At 34.3% G+C, this 13,024-nt stretch overlaps 1 pseudogene; it reads right to left on the bottom strand.

Annotated features, from left to right (window-relative positions):
- Positions 1-11,376: 11,376 nt before the first annotated feature.
- LOC130830203 (annexin A1-like) lies at positions 11,377-12,709 on the bottom strand (annotated as a pseudogene).
- Positions 12,710-13,024: the final 315 nt, after the last annotated feature.

The following is a 13,024-nucleotide window of genomic DNA, read 5'->3' as shown; positions in this document are numbered from 1 at the left end:
GGCAGAGTTGTAAATGCCTCCTTTTTGGTTCTTTTCAGTCCTCTTTGTTTGTACTTATCACATTAGATGAAAGATCTGTTTATTGAACAACCACCCCTATAGGTTCTAAGACATCTGAGAGCTATACACTTCTCTATGGTGTGTGAGTGAAACTGAGTCCCCCTAAAACTGAGTTTCCCTACAGAGTTTATGATTAACCTCCCTACCCAGAACTTTATTCCTTTTCTTGAACCACCCCTGTTCCCCACAGGATTGAAGAGTATCAAAGAAAAGGTGTGATTGAAACCAAGCAGGACCCTGTGGGGCTTTCCTGGGTACAAAAGCCCCTCAGGGTCCCCGTTTTTTGTCTGTAGAACAAAAGGCTTTAGTCTTCTAGGTCTTCCTGGAGTTCCAAACAGCAGGCACAGGCAGTTAATGAATAGGACAATGGAGTCACAGGACTCCTAGTTCCTCCTGAAGGGATGTGGATAACAATCTGATGCATATCTTTGAGTTGAAGACACTACCCCCCCATCCCCAGGTGGAAGATGGTGATTACATGCTGACTACAAGCATGTGCTGACCACAAGACCCCAGGCTGGTTGGAACCAGAAGGTTAAGATTCCTGAAACATTACCCTGTTACCTCTGCGTCAATCAGTCAGAAGAAGGTCACACATCCTAAGACCCTCTCCCCTGACACTGTCTTTAAAAACCCTTGTCTGAAAGCCAACGGAGAGCTGGGGTCTCTTGAGCATGAACTGCCCACTCTACTTGTTTGGCGCCCTGCAAGTAAACCCTTAATTTGCTGCAAAAAACCACTGTCAGAGTGTTACCCAACTCAGGTTCAGCTGCTCGCCACTGGAAAGCCAATACTGGAGAGATGCATGTTGGTTGGAAAGGAAAAGTTGCTTTGTTCAGGAAGTGGGCAAACCTGGGGAGAAGGTGGACTAGTGTCCAAAAACCAACTTTGAAAATTCTACTCAACCATGAAAGGTTTTAAAGGGAGAAACATTGGTGTTGGGGATGGGGGGAGGTTTTTGTTATCTTCTATTGCATGCAGACTTACTTTCTTCTGATTGGTTGGTAGCGAGGTCGCAAGGTGGTGTTCTAGGATTCTTGTGCTCAGCCTGAAGTTTCCATCCTCCATTAGGGTGGGGGCTTTAGTTCCTCCAGAAGAACTCAAAAATATTGTTATATACATTCTTTGAGGAGGAACCAGGACCCTGCCCCATTGCTGCATTATTGTTCCTTGACTGCTCCTCCTTTGTTTCTGCATTCCTTCCATTCCCTGATAAGCAACTGTTTGAATCTGCCCTTTGGAACTCAGGGAAGGTCAAGGGGGCTGAATGAAGCCTATTTCCTACAAACAAGAAACAAGGGACAGAGAAAGGATTTGTACCCAGGAAGGCCCCATAGGGTCCTGCTCAGTTTTAAGAGTTTGACTTTTTCTGCTGCGGGCACACCAGCCCTTGCTTGGTAACATGAGTATCCTCAGTGCAATACCTAGCTTACTGTTTATTGAAGTAAACACAATTGAATGGCTGCATCTTCCTCTCTTTCTAACTTTGTTCCTTCTTATTCTTTTCAACTGATATACCAAGGTTCTGTCTTTTACTCCAAACCCCACCATCAAAATCTATCTTTTTTCCCCTCTCAAAGATCAAATATCAATCATGTATTTATTCCCCAATTGCATTTAAAGTCACTTCTGTTATCTCTCTCAAGAATATTTGAAGTGTATACCTTATCTTCATTTAGGAGTATGTTTGGTCTCCATTAAAATAATGCCATGCTTCACACCTAGACAGGCAAAAAAATTCCCTCCCCCAAATCCTGGCTAACTCCCTTTTACCTTTCAGAAGAGAAATTAAATATCACTTCTTAAAGTAAGTCTTCCTTGCCCTTCAGAGAGCGTTAAATTGCCCTGATAAAAGCCTTTGTCATCACTCAAACTTTTCTTTCATATCTCTTACTATTTAAATATTTGTGCAATTTCTTTTTGTTCAATGCTCATCTCCCTCAATGTGCTGTATATTCCTTGCAGGGGTTGGAAGACATACTCATTTCCTGCAACACTATCTTCAGTAAATAACACAGTGCTTTTCACATGGTTGACATGTTACATTTTTTTCTGAATGCCCTAAAAATTAATATAACATAGAATTTCTAGGTCAAAAGTAAACTTAAGGCGTTTTATGGTCAAGAGAGCTATTCTCCCCTCACAGTTACGTATTTAGACAGTCATGTTCTCTGCTCAGCATAAGGCTTATGATCTTCTTGAGGATCAGGCTCATGTGGAGATAAATGGTTATAGATAGGAACCGATGCTGTTCCACTTTGGCACAGATGAAATTGGAACTTGAAGGTAATAAACGATAAGATTTAGGAGTTAGACAATAAGTCTAATAAGGATAAAGGAGTTTTGAAATGTTTCATAAACCATTAGTATGATATTTATTTTACTTCTTTTCTTACTACCTATAATATATTGGTTTCGCTAAAAAGTTCATTCGGGTTTCTCCGTAAGTTGTAATGAAAAACCCAAACGAAATTTTTGGCTAACCCAATAGTATGGCCCAAATCTGAAAGATACAGATAAACAATTTTTTGTTATTAACAAGTTAAAATTATTTCATCTACATTTAAACAAATATTGTTACACGCTGGAAAATGTGTCTTTTTCAGTGACAGGAAACTCAACTCTATTGTTCTGTTTTTATTTAACCATCTGTCTTGTTTTACATTTTTCAAATTATTCAGACTAGAAAACATAAGGTGTTATTTGTGAAATAACATCCACCTGGTGGCTCTCATTTTCTTCATTCTTAAAGTGTCACCCAAAATAGTGTCGCTATAACATATTTAGTTGCTGTCACCATATCCTTCTAAAGCATATATCATATACTGTAAATGTTCTTTTTCTATTCTTACTCTTTATCTTGTTCCTTTTTATCACCTTCTCTTCAAGTTTCCATGGGAACGCTAATGGAAAAAAAATTAATGATACATTATCTAGGTGTACCAGTTTACTAATATTTTCACTGTGGGGTTTAATGCTGGGAGAGTTTTTACCTCATCACAAATATGGATGTATCCTCTTTAATGGGCATAAGAAATATTTTTTGTATGAGACTTTTAACTTGGTTTTTCCTTTTTTATTTGATCCAGCTTTTATGTGAAACTATGTGACTGTAACCATTTATACATTTATGAAATGTGATATATGTCTTCACTAATCTCAGTAGTTTTGATGGTTTGCTCCTATTCATTCCTCTAATGTTAGGAAATTGGAAAATTTCGACTAAATGCAAAAGAATCTATTGAGGAAAACCTTGGGAATTTTCTTGTGACAAAGTAGTAGCGGTGTGACAGTAAAAAGCACAAGCAGTTAGTTTTAGAAAAAAACTTAATCTCTTCGAACACTGCTCTTTTAATATGCAAATATTCATATCTACAAAGTAAAACTATGTTAGAAATCAAAACAAAATAAAATTGCACTATGAATCCATGAAATGATGCTTCTTTTAAAAAAATTTTGTTGCTTCTGTTTTTCCTCTTTACTAAGCTTCCAAAGAGAAAAATGGCTGTTATCCTTAAAATGAAAGGCATGTAAAATTATATTTCATAAGCCTAACTTTCCATGAAAAAGCAAAAAATAAATAAAGTAATAAGACAAAGGCAGATCAAAAAAATCCTCATTTAATGAAGTATCTAAGAGAAATTTTAAAATACTTATTGTAGGTTAATAAAGGCAGATCACCTTTTTTTCTACATTTTTACTTGTATGAAGATTCTTTTTCATTTTTTGACATTTAAAAATGAATATAATATTTGTCATTTCTTATTTTGTTTCATAAAACAAACATCTTATACACATTGGCAGAAGCAGAATTCTTTTGAATCTTCAGTTAAACAGCAGCAGAACCCAATTGCTTTCCAATCAAGCCCCATTCATTTTCCAGTTGAAATGTCAAAGATTTTCCTATGTTTGCCACCACCAACTGAAGCAAACAGAGACAGCAGTAGAGGTTAATCAGCTTCTCTGTGGAGGTACTTTCAAAGGAGGGTTTTAAGTCCAGGCAAAGGTTTCCTAGAGTGTGTTCCACAAAATCCCAATTTCTTAGACTTTAAAATGTTACATTACTAGAAAATATTATTTGGTTAAGGTTGGAAACAAAACTGAACTATTTTTTTAGTATAAAATTTTTCTGAGATTTTGCTATGTGGATGGTCATTATAAAGTGTGAAGAGAGAATTTATTATGTGCAATGATATTTACTAAAATAATTAGAGCAGTGTGCTTTTTAATGGGTGTGGCTAATTAGTTCCTCCTTGCCCCCATTACATTTAAGAAAATAACTGTTTTAGATAAAAGGTCTTATTTCAGGGCTAGTAAAGACACTGTTTTGTTGTTGTTATTGTTGTTGTTGTTTTGGTAGAGAAGAACTTATTTCTCAATCAATAAGGTGATAAGATATGAAAGAAAGTTTACTAGTTTCCGAGGACAGCTCAAGTAGAGATGCTGTTTAGGGGAGTTTAAAAATCAGGAACTTTTGTACTGGTGATATGCATTTGAGATTCATTAGCTTATTGGTAGTTATTAACTAAATAGGAAATTACTAGATATTGGGCCTGGGGGACCAAATTATAAAAAGAGAAGGATCTAAGACTACAGTGCTGGAGAACACCAATGTTTAAGAAACATATAAAAAGAGATGTCAAAGGGAACACAAAAAAGTCATGAGTCAGATAGGTAGAGGAGAAGAATAAATATTAGGAAAAGATAATTTCTAATAAATAATAATATTGTATTCTTTATATATGTTGACACAAGGAAGTCAAATGACAAAAAGAACACACGCAGATATTTAAAGAATCACTGAATTATAAGAATTTTTGTACACTTACATCTATGATTTTTCTAGAATCTTTCCTAATTTATTAGAGCAAATCAAAGTAAAATAGCATATGTGTTCATGTCTATACCACTTTTATGTCTGTTTGTGTCTTAAAATATAAAATATGCTTATGTGTATAAAATATGCTTATGAATGCATTAAATTATTTTTAATAATCAATTTATACAGAAGTCAGATTCTGTTATAATCAGAGTCAATTATTATGCTATGGTAGTTAGCAGTAGCAAAGTATTTTTATAAAATATTAAAAGGGTTCCTAGGGACTTATACTATATTCATTAATTTTTTAAACTTCTAATTTTGAGAAAGTTTATACATTTGTAAAATACACAGAATAATATAACAAATGTACATGAACTCATCATAAAATGTCAACAATTATTGTCATATCATTTTATCTGCAATATTTTATAATACATATTTATAATAGGAATTCTATTTTTTTAATGGCACCTAAAAAATTAAGATTTTTAAGACAATTCAACACTAATTGGATAGTTGACATGAAATCTCAGATATTTCAACATTTTTGACCTATAGTTCAATGTAATATCATCAGATATCTAGTTAGTGCTCAAACTTAATTGTTTCATAAGTGTGTGCATGTGTGTTTCTTATTTGTTATGTATCTTTACTTATGGTTTAGAATTGTTTGAAACATGATCGCATAAACTTTAAACATTACAGTTGGCTAATATATCTCTGAAATTAGTTTATTCTATTGATTTCTCCTTGATAACTTTTGTTCCCCTTGAACATTCTGTTGAAGAAGTTGGGTAATGTTTTTCATAGAGTCCTCATAGTCTGAAAATTTTTAACTGCATCCTCATGTTTTAATTTAACTCAGTCTTATATCACCATATTTCATATATATTTTATATGTTTTCATAAATATTTTATATTAGAATGTATTTCTTATTTTTTTCTTTGTAAATTGGTATTTAGATCTGTCCATAATTTACTTCTTTGACATTTTTGTTTGTTTGTTTGTTTTCAATTTTTGGTTAAGAGTAACTCTAAATTGTATAGGAGCTACATAGCAATTGATTGAGTCTCTTTTGGAGATACACACCCTCTATATCCTCAGGTTCCATATCTGTGGATTTAACCAACCATGCATGGAAAATATTTGAAAAAAAAGTCCAGAAAGTTCCAAAAACAAAACTTGAATTTGCAGTGCACAAGCAACTATTTACATAGCATTTACACTGTATTTACAACTATTTATCTAGCATTTACATTGTATTTGGTATTATACATAATCTAGAGATGATTTAAAGTGTATGGAAGGATGCGTGTAGGTTATATGCAAATACTACACCATTTTATATAGGGGACCTGAACATCTATGGATTTTGGTATCTGTAGGGGTGCTGGAACCTATCCCCCTTAGATACCAAGAGGTAACTGTATTAACAGACACTGATCATCATTTACATCTATTGGTTATTTTTTTTTACATCTATTGTTTCATTAAGTATTACAAAATGGTGACATTTTCACTTTATATTTCCTACTTAATTGAAAAACTGGAATCATTCTATAAAAAGAAACTTCTTTATCAACAGTTTGGCTACTCAAAAGCACAGGTTATAGAGGGAGAGCAGGATAAATAATGGGTTTTTCAAGGTACTTATCAAGTTTTTAAAATAAACTTTTTCTTTAAACAGTTTTAGGTTTATAGAAAATTTGTGAAGATAGTACAGAGATTTCCCTTAATTAAACCCAAATCCAGTTTTGTCTTTTATTAATATCAAACATTAGTCTAGCATATTAGTTACAATTGATAAACCGTTAATGATACATTCTTATTAGCTAAATTGTATTCTTTATTATTCAGATTTCCTTATACTTATTATCCTTTTTGTTTCAGGATCCCATCCAGGATACCACATCATATTTAATCACCATGTCTTTAGATTAGACTTGGTTGTGACGATTTCTCAGAATGTACTTATGTTATTGATGACCTTGACAGTTTTGAAGAGTACTGATTAGATATTTTGTAGAATGCTTGTCATGGTTAAACTGCGTTTATAGGTTTTTGAAAGATAGACCACAGAGGTAAAATACCTTTTTTTCACATCATATCAGTGGCACATACTTTCAACATGATTTATCACTGTTGATGTTGACATTGATCACCTTGCTGTAGTAGTATTTGTCAGGTTCCTTTACTGTAAAGATTTTTTTTTATTCCCCCTTTACAGTACTCTGAGAAAGAAATCACTCTATTTAGCTCATACTTAGAGTATGGAGTCATACTCTACATCCTTGAGGGTGGAATATTACATAAGTTATTTGGAATTCTTTGGCAAGGGATTTTTCTCTTCTCCCATTTTTTTACTTATTTATTTATTCAATCATTTCTTTAAATCAGTATGCACTCATGGATCTTTATTATTTGGACTGTAGTTCAATATTTTATTTATTCAAATTATGCCAGCTTTGACCTTTGAGGTCTCTTTCATTGGCACCTCTGTCCCTTTAATATAGCTCTATCAAAATGTATGGGTGGAAGGAAGTGTTTTTGCACTTCTTTCCTTTCTGGCATTATAAGATGTTGAGGTTCATCTTATATTTTTCTTGCCCCAGTTTTAAAATCAGTAATTTCTTCGAGGAGCCTAGGTTTCTTTTATTAGAAAATGGTAATAGAGACAAGAGTTCTGGGTACTAGGTATGTTCATTATTATGGATGTCATTATTTCTAAGCCCTCTCTAATAACATAGTTAAGAAATACATGCACATGTACCAAACTGTTTGTATACACACATCTAAATATTTCTCTGTATAACTATATGTATCTGTGTTAAGCTAAACAAGAGTTCATATGTATGTCTCTAACTAATCCATTACCACAAAGTTCATCTTTACCTTCTTCCCTTACTCTCCATAACTTCCAGTCTAATGGGTACAACTTGGTTCTCAACTTCTGCAACACATTTACTTAATTATTTGATTCTAATATTTATGTATAGTAGTATCAGAATTGTTAGCCTGAATTCACTTTAACAACTAGAGCATGGTGCATATATACAGATTCTCTTAGTTTTATTTTTTCAGACCTTGTTAGTTTCTAAAATCACTTAGGTCAGCACCTCTCTCCCCACCTATCACTGTTAGTGAAGCTGTTTCATTTGTTTATTAGGAAATTTTATTTTATTTATTTATTTATTTTGGCCCCACCACATGGCATGTGGGATCTTAGTTCCCAGACCAGGAATGGAACCTGTGTTCCCTGCAGTGGAAGCACAGAGTCTTAACCACTGGACCCCCAGGGAAGTCTCATTTGTTTATAATAGTGTTAGATTGCATCATCACATTCTGCATTCCATCTGGGTGTTCCCCCAACTCTTAAATTACTTCTATTGACACTGTTTGCAGATGACATGATATTATATGTAGAAAATCCTAAAGATGCTACCAGAAAACTACAAGAGCTCATCAGTGAATTTCAGTAAAGTTGTAGAATACAAAATTAATACACAGAAATCTCTTGTATTCCTATACACTAACAACAAAAGATCAGAAAGAGAAATTAATGAAACAATCCCATTTACCATTGCATCAAAAAGAATAAAATACCTATGAGTGAACCTACCTAAGGAGACAAAAAACCTGTACTCTGAAAACTAAGTGACACTGATGAAAGAAATTGAAGATGACATAAACAGAAAGATATATCATGTTCTTGGATTGGAAGAATCAATATTGTCAAAATGACTATACTTACTACCCAAAGTAATCGACAGATTTAATGCTATCCCTATCAAATTACCAATGGCATTTTTCACAGAACTATAACAAAAAATTTTTAAATTTGTATGGAGACACAAAAAATCCTGAATAGCCAAAACAATCTTGAAAAAGAATAACAGAAGTGGAGGAATCAGGCTCCCTGACTTCAGAATATACTGCAAAGCTACAGTAATCAAAACAATATGGTACTGGAACAAAAACAGAAATATATATCAATGGAACATGATAGAAAGCCCAGAAATAAACCCACGCACCTATGGTCAATTAATCTATGACAAAGGAGGCAAGATTATACAATGGGGAGAAGACAGTCTCTTCAGCAATTGGTGTTGGGAAAGCTGGACAGCTACATGTAAATCAATGAAATTAGGACACTCTCTCACATTATACACAAAAATAAACTCAAAATGGATTAAAGACCAGACACTATAAACCTCTTAGAGGAAAACATAGGCAGAACACTTTTTTGACATAAATTGCAGCAAGATCTTTTTCAGTATACCTCTTAGGGTAATGAAAATAAAAAGAAAAATAAGCAAATGGGACCTAATTAAACTTAAAAGCTTTTGCACAGCAAAGGAAACCATAAACAAAACAAAAGGCAACCAACATAGTGGGAGAAAATATTTGCAAACAAATCGACTCACAAGGGATTAATCTCCAAAATTTACAAGCAGACCATGCAGTTCTGTGTCAAAAACTAAACAACCCAATCAAAAAATGGGCACGGGATCTAAATAGATGTTTCTCCAAAGATGTACAAATGGCCAAAAAGCAAATGAAAAGATGCTCAACATCACTAATTATCAGAGAAATGCAAATCAAAACTACAATGTGTATCACCACACACTGATCAGAATGGTGAATCATCAAAAAATCCAGAAACAATAAATGCTGATATGGTGTGGAGAAAAGGGATCCCTCCTACACTGTTGGTGGGAATGTAAATTGGTACAACCACTATGGAGAACAGTACGGAGATTCCTTAAAAACCTAAAAATAGAACTACCATGTGATCTATCAATCCCACCCCTGAGCATATATCCAGAGGAAATGATAATCCAAAAAGATACTGCAGCACTATTTACAATAGCCAGGACATGGAAACAACCTAAATGTCCATCGACAGAGGAATTGATAAAGAAGATGTGGTACATATATACAATGGAATATTACTCAGCTCTAAAAAAAAGAATGAAATATTGCCATTTGTAGGAACATGGATGGACCTAGAGATTACCATACAAAGTGAAGTAAGTCAGAAAGAGGAAGACGAATATCATATGATATCACTCATATGCGGAATCTAATTTTAAAAAAGTGATGCAAATGAACTTATTTACAAAACAGAAACAGACTTACAGATATCAAAAACAAACTTATGGTTACCAAAGTGGGAACATGGGGGACGGGGAGGGATAAATCAGTAGCCTGGAGTGAACATACACACAGTACGATATGCAAAATAGATAACAAAGCAAGGACCTACTGTATAGCACGGGAACACTATTTAATACTCTGTGATAACCTATAAGAGAAAAGAATCTAAAAATGAATGAATATAATTATATATATATAACTGAAACAATTTGCTGTATACCTGAAACTAACACAACATTGTAAATCGACTATACTCCAATAAAATTAAAATTAAAAAAGTTACTTCTATTGAAATTTTCATAAAACACAAATCTACTTTTTGTGCTGTAATGTTAATGGCTTTTAATAAACCATACTATCATATATCTACCATTACAATGTCACAGAGGATAATTTCAGCACCCTAAAAATTCTCCTGTGCTTCACCTATTCAACCTTCACTCTCCTATCCCTAAACCTTGGATAACCACTATCTTTTTATTCTCAATATAGATTTGCCTTTTCCAGAATATCATATAATTGGGATCATACAGTGTGTAACTTTTTCAAATTGGCTTCTTTCGCTTAGCAATAATCATTAAAGATTCATCCATGTATTCTCACAGCTGATGGTTCATTTCTTTTTTCATTGAATAATATTCTTTGTATTCAGATACACCTCAGTTTTTTTTAATGCACTTGCCTATTGAAGGACATCTTGATTGCTTGCAGTTTATGAAGATTAAAAATAAAGATGTTGTAAACTTTTGTGTGCAGATTTTTGTGTGGATACACGTTTTCAAATTGGTTGGATGAATACTTAGGAGGATTGCATGTTAAGACTATGCTTAGCTTTGGGAATTCCCTGTGGTTAGGACTCCACACTCTCACTTCCAAGAGTCTGGGTTTGACAGGTGTTTGGGGAACTAAGATCTTGCATGTCATGTGGCTTGGCCAAACAACAACAACAACAAAAAGAGACTATGCTTAGTTTTGTAATAAACTGCCCAACTATCATCAAAAGTGGCTTACCACTTTGCATTTCTATCAGCAAACTGCATCCTCACCAGCTATTGATATTTTCATGTTTTATTTTTATTTTTGTACTTTAACCATTCTAATCTGTGTACAGTGACATTCCATTCTTTAATTTGCAATTCCCTAATGATAAATGCTGTTGAGCATTTCTTCATATGCATATTTGCCATTTATATGTCTTATTTGGTGAAGTATGTGTTTAGGTCTTTGGTCCATATTTTAATTGAGTTGTTTGTTTTTTTATTGTTGAGCTTCATTTTTTTATTAAATTAATTTTTTTTCCTGTAAAATCATTTTATTTTCTGCGACATACACATTTTTCTCAGGCAATGTTACTAGAACAACCTCTTTATGAGGTTTTATAGTTTGGAGTAAATATATTTTTTTAAAAACTTATCTCTATTATATAAAGTTGTAATACAAAAAATGATTTATAAGCTATATTTTCCAGGAAGGAGTTACTAAACTATATTCCTGTTGAAGAATCTTTCCTATTCAACTCTATGATATGGAATGAAAAGATATAATTAAAAAGTCTTCTGATCAAAAAGCTTGAGATCACCAATGGAATGTTTAGTTTCCTCCACAGAGAGCCAGCAGGATTTTTTCATAATCTCCCTTAGTTTCATCCAGGATGGCTTGGCAGAGAGAAATGCCATACAGCTTCTGATAGCATGCTTTGATGTCATTCATGTCAATTTCAGAACGGGGAACCATAATCCTGATCAGTATCTTATGACCAGTTCCAACACCCTTCATGGCCTGATGAAGTTGCTCAGCAAAGAACATTGGTTTGCTTGTAGCACACTTCACAATAACTGTGAGGCATTTCTCGATGTCACCTTTCAACCAGGTCCAGAACTTTGTTCATGTCATGCTTACTGTACTTGGAATACTTCTGAAACACTCTGCGAAGATGGGGATAACTTCTGGTGGTCAGAATGGTAGTGAATACATTCACATCTGTCCCTTTTCTTCTTTCTCCTGCTTCATATAAGGCCCTGGCATCCATATCAGCCAAGTCATCATTTAGGGCAAGCTCCTCGGATCGGTCACCCTTAGCAAGAGAAAGCAAAGCCTTCTCATAATCTCCAGATGTGTCTGTGGCGATGTCTTTAGCCAGATCTCTCTTCAGGTCCTCTCTATAGACTCTGTTAATTTCTCTGATTTCTCTGTTAGTTCTTGATGCCAAAATTTCATTCAGAGTGTCTTCATCAGTTCCAAGGCCCTTCATGGCAGCACGGAGCTCATCAGTGTCAAACTGGGCTGGAGTTTTCAATAGAGCCAAAGCAACTTCCTCAAGGTGACCTGTGAGGGCTTTCTTCAGAGCTTCATCCAGGGGCTTTCCTTTTTCCTGAAGATAGGCTGCTTTGATCTGCTGACGCTGTGCATTGTTTCTCTTAGTTAAAATTTCAATGATGGTTGCTTCATCCACACCTTTAACTGTGATTGCTTTATGCAAGGCCTCAACATCCGAGGATGAATTGAGGGTAGGATAGGGGCTCACTGCTGACCCAGGACCACCTTTGGATGTTTTCACAGTTTTGATGTACTCCTGCTCTTCATTGTCAATAAACCAGGCCTGCTTCAGGAATTCAGATACCATTGCCATTTTTGAAAGATGTTTTTTTTCACCTCCGTCCAAAGACCTAAAGAGATTCTTCTCAGAACAGTTCAGGCTCTAAATTAATTCTTATTGGAGTATAATTGCTTTACAATGTTGTGTTAGTTTCTACTGTACAGCAAAATGAATCAGTTATACATATACATGTATCTCCTCTTTTTTGAATTTCCTTCCCATTTAGGTCACCACAGTGCATTAAGTAGAGTTCCCTGTGCTGTACAATAGGTTCTTATTAGTTATCTATTTTATGCATAGTATCAATAGTGTATATATGTCAATCCCAGTCTCCCAATTCTGCTCATCCCCCTACCTTGGAATTCATATATTTGTTCTCTCTGTCTGT

Source organism: Hippopotamus amphibius, chromosome 10 (assembly GCF_030028045.1).
Source record: "Hippopotamus amphibius kiboko isolate mHipAmp2 chromosome 10, mHipAmp2.hap2, whole genome shotgun sequence".
Lineage (NCBI taxonomy): Eukaryota > Metazoa > Chordata > Mammalia > Artiodactyla > Hippopotamidae > Hippopotamus > Hippopotamus amphibius.
The sequence above is the reverse complement of the archived record's forward strand: the minus strand, read 5'-3'. Positions and strand labels throughout refer to the sequence as shown.